Below are 7,400 nucleotides of genomic sequence, written 5' to 3' on the forward strand. Positions count from 1 at the left end.
GCACAGTCACTTGCAATAATTATCACAAAACTTTCTATTGTACCTTCTGCAGCCTGTACCACCCTTGTTGGCAGGTAACACAATACAGTGGCTGAAAGCTGGGAGTTCTAGAATCCACCTACCTGGGATTCAATCCCATCTCTAACTCCCCAGGATGATGAACTTCACCTCTGCAAGCCTCAGTTTCCCCAAATGCACATTCTTTAATACTCACCTAAAAAGCTGTTAGAAGGATTAAACATAGTAGCATATTTTTTAAGTGTTCAACAAATGTTCTACTATTTTGTTTCACTGATGTTATTACTATGCAAAGTAGTGAATTTGAGTGTTCCCACTAAAGTCAAGTCCCGTGGGAAAACAGGAGTCATGACAACTCCCCTAAACTTCAGTGATCCCCAAATTCTTCTAGTGAATGTTTCTCTTCTTCCAGAACTAAATGGCTTAATATGGTCTTTTTTAAAAGCCTAGCTGAGAGACACAGATGCCCTGGGGATAGCATCTGGCTCACTGAGTTGTACTACAAAATCCCACAGTCACAAAGATATGGAGCTTTTAGGATTGAGTTAATGCTATATCCCTCTATTCAAATGTAGTCCCAGAGTCAGGCATGTCCAAAGGAAGATCTGGCACTTCATGGTGGTCCAGTTGGGGGATAAGAACATTATGTATTTGCAAGGTGGCCATGCAATTATTCCTTCTAAGTTTTAAAGAAATTTCCACTGACTGATCTGTATGGATAAATCAATACTATTTGCCTTTATGGAGGCAAGTAAGAAAGATCAGCTATAACACTACCAGCACTGATAGCAGAAGGGCATTAGCAATTGTAGAGTATCGGTCACACGTTACCCAAATCATTCATGACGCAGCACTGTGAAGAACCCTATAGGATTATTCTCCTGCTTTTACATATAGGACAACTGAAGCTCAGAGTAGATGGATGATTGGGGCCACATAGCTAGTACAGGACATTGTCAGGATTTGATCTCAGTCAACTTGATTCCAGTGCCTGAAGGTCTCAGCAACTTTACATTGCTGAAAGCAAACCCACACTGCAATCCCCACTGCATCCATCCACCAGCTGCTTCTTAGAGTGAGCATTTCTAGAGCAGATATTCTTCACCTTGTGTGGGTTATGGACCTCTTTATAATCTAGTGAATTGTTTAGGCTTTTTTTAGCATCATATTTTAAATGAGTAAGATTAAATACTTAAAAAGTACAACAGAGACTAATCATATTGAAATATACTTATCAAAATAATACATATTAAAACAGACTCACATAGTAATATAGGTGATTCTATTCAACTCATTAAATGCCAAGGTCTAGCAATGGCTCTCCTAAGTGTCACCTGAAAGTAAAGACAAATACAGATTTGCCAGCTACATTTATAGACCCACCAAGTTACATCCTCAGAACTTGATGGGATGGGTAGATCTGAAGTGAGGAATTCCTCCTATTTAAGGAAATAAAAGATATCAAATATAAGATGGGTCTGTGAGCGCTTCTCTCTGAATGGGCTGCTTATAATTAATTACCTCAAGTTACCTTTTTTCTTCCTGTTTCTCAGGAAATGGCTACTTAGATTCATTCATGTCAAGGAGCCAAAAACATCCTTTAATTGTTCGGGAGGAAAAGAGTGCTTCAGAAGGGCAATGTGTCTTAAAGCAAGGATTTGCCTGACCCAGGGGTGTTTCAGTAGCTGGAGGTGGAATTTTCCAAAGGATCATGGGAGAACAGCTGTGAAAGAGACTCCCAGTCAAGGGGAGAAGATAACAACACTATCTTGTGGTCACATGGTGTGTGACAGTCTCATTGAAAGTTTATATGAAGTAGAGGAAAGCGGTCTTCTAAGAAAAACCTTCTGCTTTATGGCCCTTTCAAATTTTTTTGATTCCATAAAGAAAATGGAAAAGAAAGTTGATAGAGTTCATACAAGGAAAATAGAAAACTCAGCTGGTCATTTATCCTGCAGAACATAATGATCTCCTCACTGCAATCTGAAAGGCAGGCCACTCTTACTTTCACCTGCTCTAGGAACTTGGGCTATAATTTCGCAGAGGAGAAGCATCCAAAGAAACGTCCAACCAGATTTTTAGAAACTATGGTTTGGAGATGGTTTTGCAATCACATAAAATTGGTCTTTCAAATAAAAGTCATTCTGAGATGATTTTATTTTTTTTAAGCAGCTTAATTCTAGCAAGGACAATGCAAACATCTCGTTTCCATCTGTTCAGTAATGCATCATTACCAGGTTCTACCTTCACTGCAAGTAAAGTGAATCCATTGTTATATTTGGTGAGGCGAAAGAATCACAACCCCTGAACATGCAAAACCTTTATTTCATTCTAAGGCATAACAAGGTAAATAGTATTCTAACTTGAGGAAGTAATTCTACTTTAAACAGTGAGGTTTATCAAAAGAAAACTATTAAACAGAAAACAAATACTAAGGAAAAGAAAGAAGTAAGATTGTTCTATTTCCCGAGTATGACAGGGAAATAGGAAAATGTGGAATGGTCAGTGCTGAGAATTAACCCAAATCTATTTGACATTTGAACCCCAACAGAGAGCCACTGCTACTGCCCATCAGTGTTAGAAGCAACATCTACCTCTCAGAAAAAAAAAAAAAAGTGGGTTTTTGACAAACACTAATATAAACTGAAAAGTATCAATTTGGGGAACTTCAATCTGGACACAAAATCACAAACTGTGATCATTAAAGCATCTCCATTAGTCCTTGACCTGATTCTGCACATCAAACACAAAAGTTCTTAATTTTACAGGGACCCATTGTCATCATTCATTAAAATCCTGGGTCATCAGTGTTGGTAAACATACTGTTTCACCCTTACTCTAGAGGTGGTCACAAATGACATTTAGTCTCAATCTGTTTGAATATAACTATAAACTTCAAAGAATATTTATACTCACCCCAAAATATTTGAGTTTGCTACTAAAGACATTTGTGGAAAACATAAGAAATACACATGCTTTCCTTCCCAGGACTATATTACCTAAGTGCACAGATCCAAAAAAAATAAAATTTATTCTCAAAGTATGATTCTAAAACAAAAAAGAAACCAAATGTGGTAGCTAATTACTAACTTTTTAAAAACTAATCTGCAAAAATTGTTCATTAATTCTAATTAATCTGAGTTTGCCAGTTACATCAGAAAAACTGGGAATACAGACACTGAACCCAGAAGCTACCTTTCCTATTTCAAAGCCTTTCACAAATTAGCATGTCAATGTGAGGGGTTCCAGGAAAACAGCACAGTTCCTGCGAAGTTCAATTTCACCTCAATTTCACTTAGAGGATGGGGTAGGGATGAACACAAGGCAAGCACTCAGTCATCATTTCAATTCTTAATAAATCAAACTTAAAAAGAATTTAGGACTATCCTAGGAAAATACCCCTCTCATTGGGATTGCCAAGTATAACTGGCCCATGTTGCCAAAATCAGCAATATATATTAATCTAAAGGCAGCTAGATATATTCTTGAAAAAGTCAAAACTGCAGTGATTCAGGCCCCAACTGGTCTCTGCTGGGGAGGAGATATTTCAGATTTTAAAAATCCATTTCTGCAAAAGCTTTTTGGTAATACTTTTCTAAAGTCTCGATTTCACTATCTCATGAGGCAAAAACACTGCCTCAGGATTCCAGGGCATGTAAGGAGTTTAACATCACTCACATTTTTCAGGCACACAAATATAAAACTTCCAAAAGAGTATTTTAGAACAAAGCTCGACTGCGTGGGTGTGCATTTGTAAAATAAAGGTAGAATTATTCCAACAGATGTAAATGTGCACCCAGTGATCAAATGGAAATCTTTGAAATCCTGTTTTGACAGTTACTTGTAGAACAGCATTTCCACAGGGATTAATTCAGAGCTGGTGGTATCATCAAAGCTAAATCAAAACTAAGTTCTGATGGCTGAGTAATAGTATAGTTGGAGGGAAGTGTAATCAGTTACCTAATACATGGTATCCTTAACTATGCTATGTTACATCCGAAGGTTACTAATTCTAGCAGCAAGATTCCCGGGTTCATAAAAATGCTAATAAAAATGCTACACCATTTAAATTTGATTTTTTTTTTCTAAAAACAGGTGTTCTCCAAAGACAGGACTCATTTATTAAACTTCTGTAGTTCAAAAGGAAGATGACATAATAGATCAATACACCAGCTGAAAAATATGCAAGATTTGTCCTATGAAAAAAACAGCATTCTAGATTACATAACACAGTCAGGGATTACACCACACACTCCTGCTGAGCTAGATTTTTTCTCTTACATTATAATTCTCTAAGTTAGGCCACTGAAGTGTGAAGAATACAAAATATTAAGTTCTCAGCTCAACCACACCTTTTTAAACTAACCTTCTTGAAAACACTAAAAAGATAAAGTTAAAATTTTACACATATACACATTTTTCCTATTCTGAAGAGCACAGTTCTTGGGACATTTTCTTCACCTCCTTGGAGAAGACCCAGGTAAAGTCACCAGTTGATTTTCCTGGTTATGTTTATTCTGTGAACCTTATTTCTCTTTAAAAGGGAAATTCAGTTTCAATTTTGGGACGTTATATGACTGCCTATGTTTATAGATATGATTACAAGCCAAACAAAATTGTTAAACTGCTATCTTCAAACAACCATACCTTAAATTCATAGATCAGCATGTATGGCATTTATGGTTTCAAAAACATGACAACCTACCATGAATACTTTACCCCGAGTTAAATCTCAAACACTATGCTTCAGAACAACAGCTAGAATCTTTACAGGAGTTAAGGGGGGAAATGCTAAGAGTTTTCTCTCAAATACGTGGATATTTATGGAAATGGAACAGAGATTCGCCTTTCTTTCTAAAACAATGGTAGTTTTATGATTCTAGATGAAGTTACACTTAGACACATTTGGAAATTGGAGATTCCTTATCTTCATACTTCAATTCGGCAGTCTACAAAGTCTACACTGCGAAGTATTGTACTATATAGGCAGGGTCTAATTGGTTAAGGAAAAAGCAACTTTAAAATTCTGAAAATAAGGCAATCTTTTGTCTCCTTCCTTGATATGGTTTTAGGAGGCCCAGACAGTGCCCCCAAGGAGTGCTGAGCCTGTCAGTGCAGTTTTAAGTGCAAACGGTCAATCATTTCTCTCATTTCCCCAGAAGAGGTTAAGAAGATCCACACGCATACACATTTACATGCGTTGCACGGTGCCAACTATTTCCAACCAAAATAATCATATACACGTCGAGCCGAGCTATTTCTAGCCCAAAAGCGGGCGAATGTCTGGAGAGTCTGAGAAAACCCAGTAGGTGATGACTTCAGGGGAAGGGGGTTGGTGGCGGGGTCCCCTGCCTCCCGCGCGCTCAGGGCACTTAGCACCCCGCACCTGCACTGGGTACCCAGCAGGGCATCCGGGTGCGCGCGCGCGCGTCCGGGACGCACCCGCCGAAAGCAAACAAGCCCCGCGGGCTGGGGCGGGCGGGAGCATCCTCGGGCGGGACCCGAAATGCCTTCTCCTACCTGTCACTTTGCCGGGAACTGCTGCTGGGGATGCGGCCACAGCTGCCGCCTGGAGACTCAGTGTGTGCGCGCGTGTGTGTGCGCGCGTGTGTGTGAGATCTTGTTTGCGGTGCAGCTCACTTACTGCTCCCGGCGCCACCAACCCCCTCCCCGCCATAAAGAGCTCCGCCAAGCCCCCTCCCGGGCGCCTCAGTCCCGCCCTCCCGCTGCCTCCGCCCCCCCCTCCCTGGCCTCCCCGCCTCCCCGCCTCGCGGTCCTTACCTCGGCGGAGGGCGGGGGGTCTCCGATGTCCCTCCCGGGCGAGCCCACGGGGCAGCGCCCGCCGGCTGCGCCGTCCGCCGGGCTCTGCGAGTCGCCGGCCCCGGGCCCCACCGCCCCTCAATGGCCCGCGAATCCTTCCTCCCCAACCCCCGAGTCTCCCTCCCGGTTTTCGCCTCCCGGCTCCGGAGCCCGAGCTGTCGCCTCGCAGCCCCAACCTGCCCAGGCTACGGAGCATGCCCAGTGCGGCGCGCCCGGGCTGGGCTGGGGGTGGGCAGGGGCCGGGCTGGCCGCCTGGCTGCCGCGAGCCCGCGAGGCGGGGAGGGGGCGCCGAGCGGGCCCGGGGTGCAGCCTTGAGGGCCGGGGTTGGCGCAGCCAAAGTGGGTGGAAGGTAGCCCTGGAAGAAGGTGGGTGGGGCGTCCGACGAGGCCGCCCCTCTGGGCGTTACTCGGGGGTCTCCCCAGCACCTCCCCTTTGCACGTGCCGGGTGCCTGGGGGTCCTTTTGCGCACTGTGTGTCGCCAGGCGCAGAACTGAGAGTGGGGATTACCCTTCTCGGATGGGATACTTAACTGGGCAGTGGGCCGTGGGGCCGGGGTGGAAGCTAAAAGCCGAGGGTGACAGTACTGGTGAAAACTGGTGCCCCAGAGCCGTGGGCCAAGATGAAGACAGTGCTTATTTGTTTAAATTTTGTTTAATAAACACATAAAGCGCTTACACTCTGTCAGACACTGTTCTAAATGCTTTTTATTCATTTAATCCGTAAAACAATATTCTAAGACAAGTACTACTATGTTCTCTTTATTTCTCGTGGCTTACACCGATCTACTGAGACTGAAAGTGGTTCCAAAAAGTCTTCCCCCAAGTGCAACCTCAAACATGCAACCCCCACCCCCGTCCCCTACTTTGGTCCCTGGGATGCTGGGGCTCTGCTCCAGCCAGTTTCCGGCTCAAGCTTCCCCTATGACAACCCCCAGATGCCTTCAAGTTACACTCACACTCAGGCCCTAACGGTGTAGGACCTAGTATCAGCCTTTGTGTGGACCCTAGTTACGATCAGCTCCAGGACTCCCAGAGGGTTCCCTCCTCCCCCGGGCTACTCTGCCTCCTCCTGTTCCCGGCCGGCGGCCACCAAAACCCGGAGACGTGGCACCTGCGCATTGGGGACTGGGGCCACCACGCTTACAGCTGCACTGGGCATGCTCAACCTCCGGAGCAGGTCCGTCTGGCCAGGAGCATAGAAAGGGCCTGACTGCGCGGGTAGCTTAAGAAATAGAGGGGCAACGTATGTGCCAACAGTAGTCCAAACTCGCAGTTAGAAATGCAAAAGACTTATTCCCCTGGTATAGTCTTGCCATTTCCAGGCAGTACTAATAGAGGGACATGATCATCAAAAATTAACCAACTGGACACCCTTAAGTAGGAGGGGGCTGAGGGCCCACTGACCACTCCACAGATAAACTACTAAGCTGTAATTTTAGCTGACCCTTGAAAAAAAACTCCTCAGACAGCTGAGCCTGTCTGCCTGTGAGGAAGCCAAGAAAAATATCCTAGATCAAGTTTCCCTACAAGCCTGGAAAGGAAAAACAGATCGCAAGATAAAGT

At 44.0% G+C, this 7,400-nt stretch overlaps 1 protein-coding gene across 5 annotated transcripts in view; it reads right to left on the minus strand.

Moving 5' to 3' along the window:
• Positions 1 to 6,161, minus strand: part of Plcb4 (phospholipase C beta 4) — a 375,572-nt gene extending 369,411 nt beyond the window's left edge. For 3 of the 5 annotated variants that reach the window (XM_076851531.2, XM_076851528.2, XM_076851536.2), the window contains exon 1: positions 5,800 to 6,161. The gene's annotated coding sequence lies outside the window, so the exon portion shown is untranslated. Of the gene's footprint in view, positions 1 to 5,538; positions 5,674 to 5,799 lie in introns of those variants that run through there. The other 2 variants (XM_076851530.2, XM_076851529.2) reach the window with 1 other exon arrangement.
• Positions 6,162 to 7,400: the final 1,239 nt, after the last annotated feature.

This window comes from Callospermophilus lateralis, chromosome 3, assembly GCF_048772815.1.
Source record: "Callospermophilus lateralis isolate mCalLat2 chromosome 3, mCalLat2.hap1, whole genome shotgun sequence".
Taxonomy (NCBI): Eukaryota; Metazoa; Chordata; class Mammalia; order Rodentia; family Sciuridae; genus Callospermophilus; species Callospermophilus lateralis.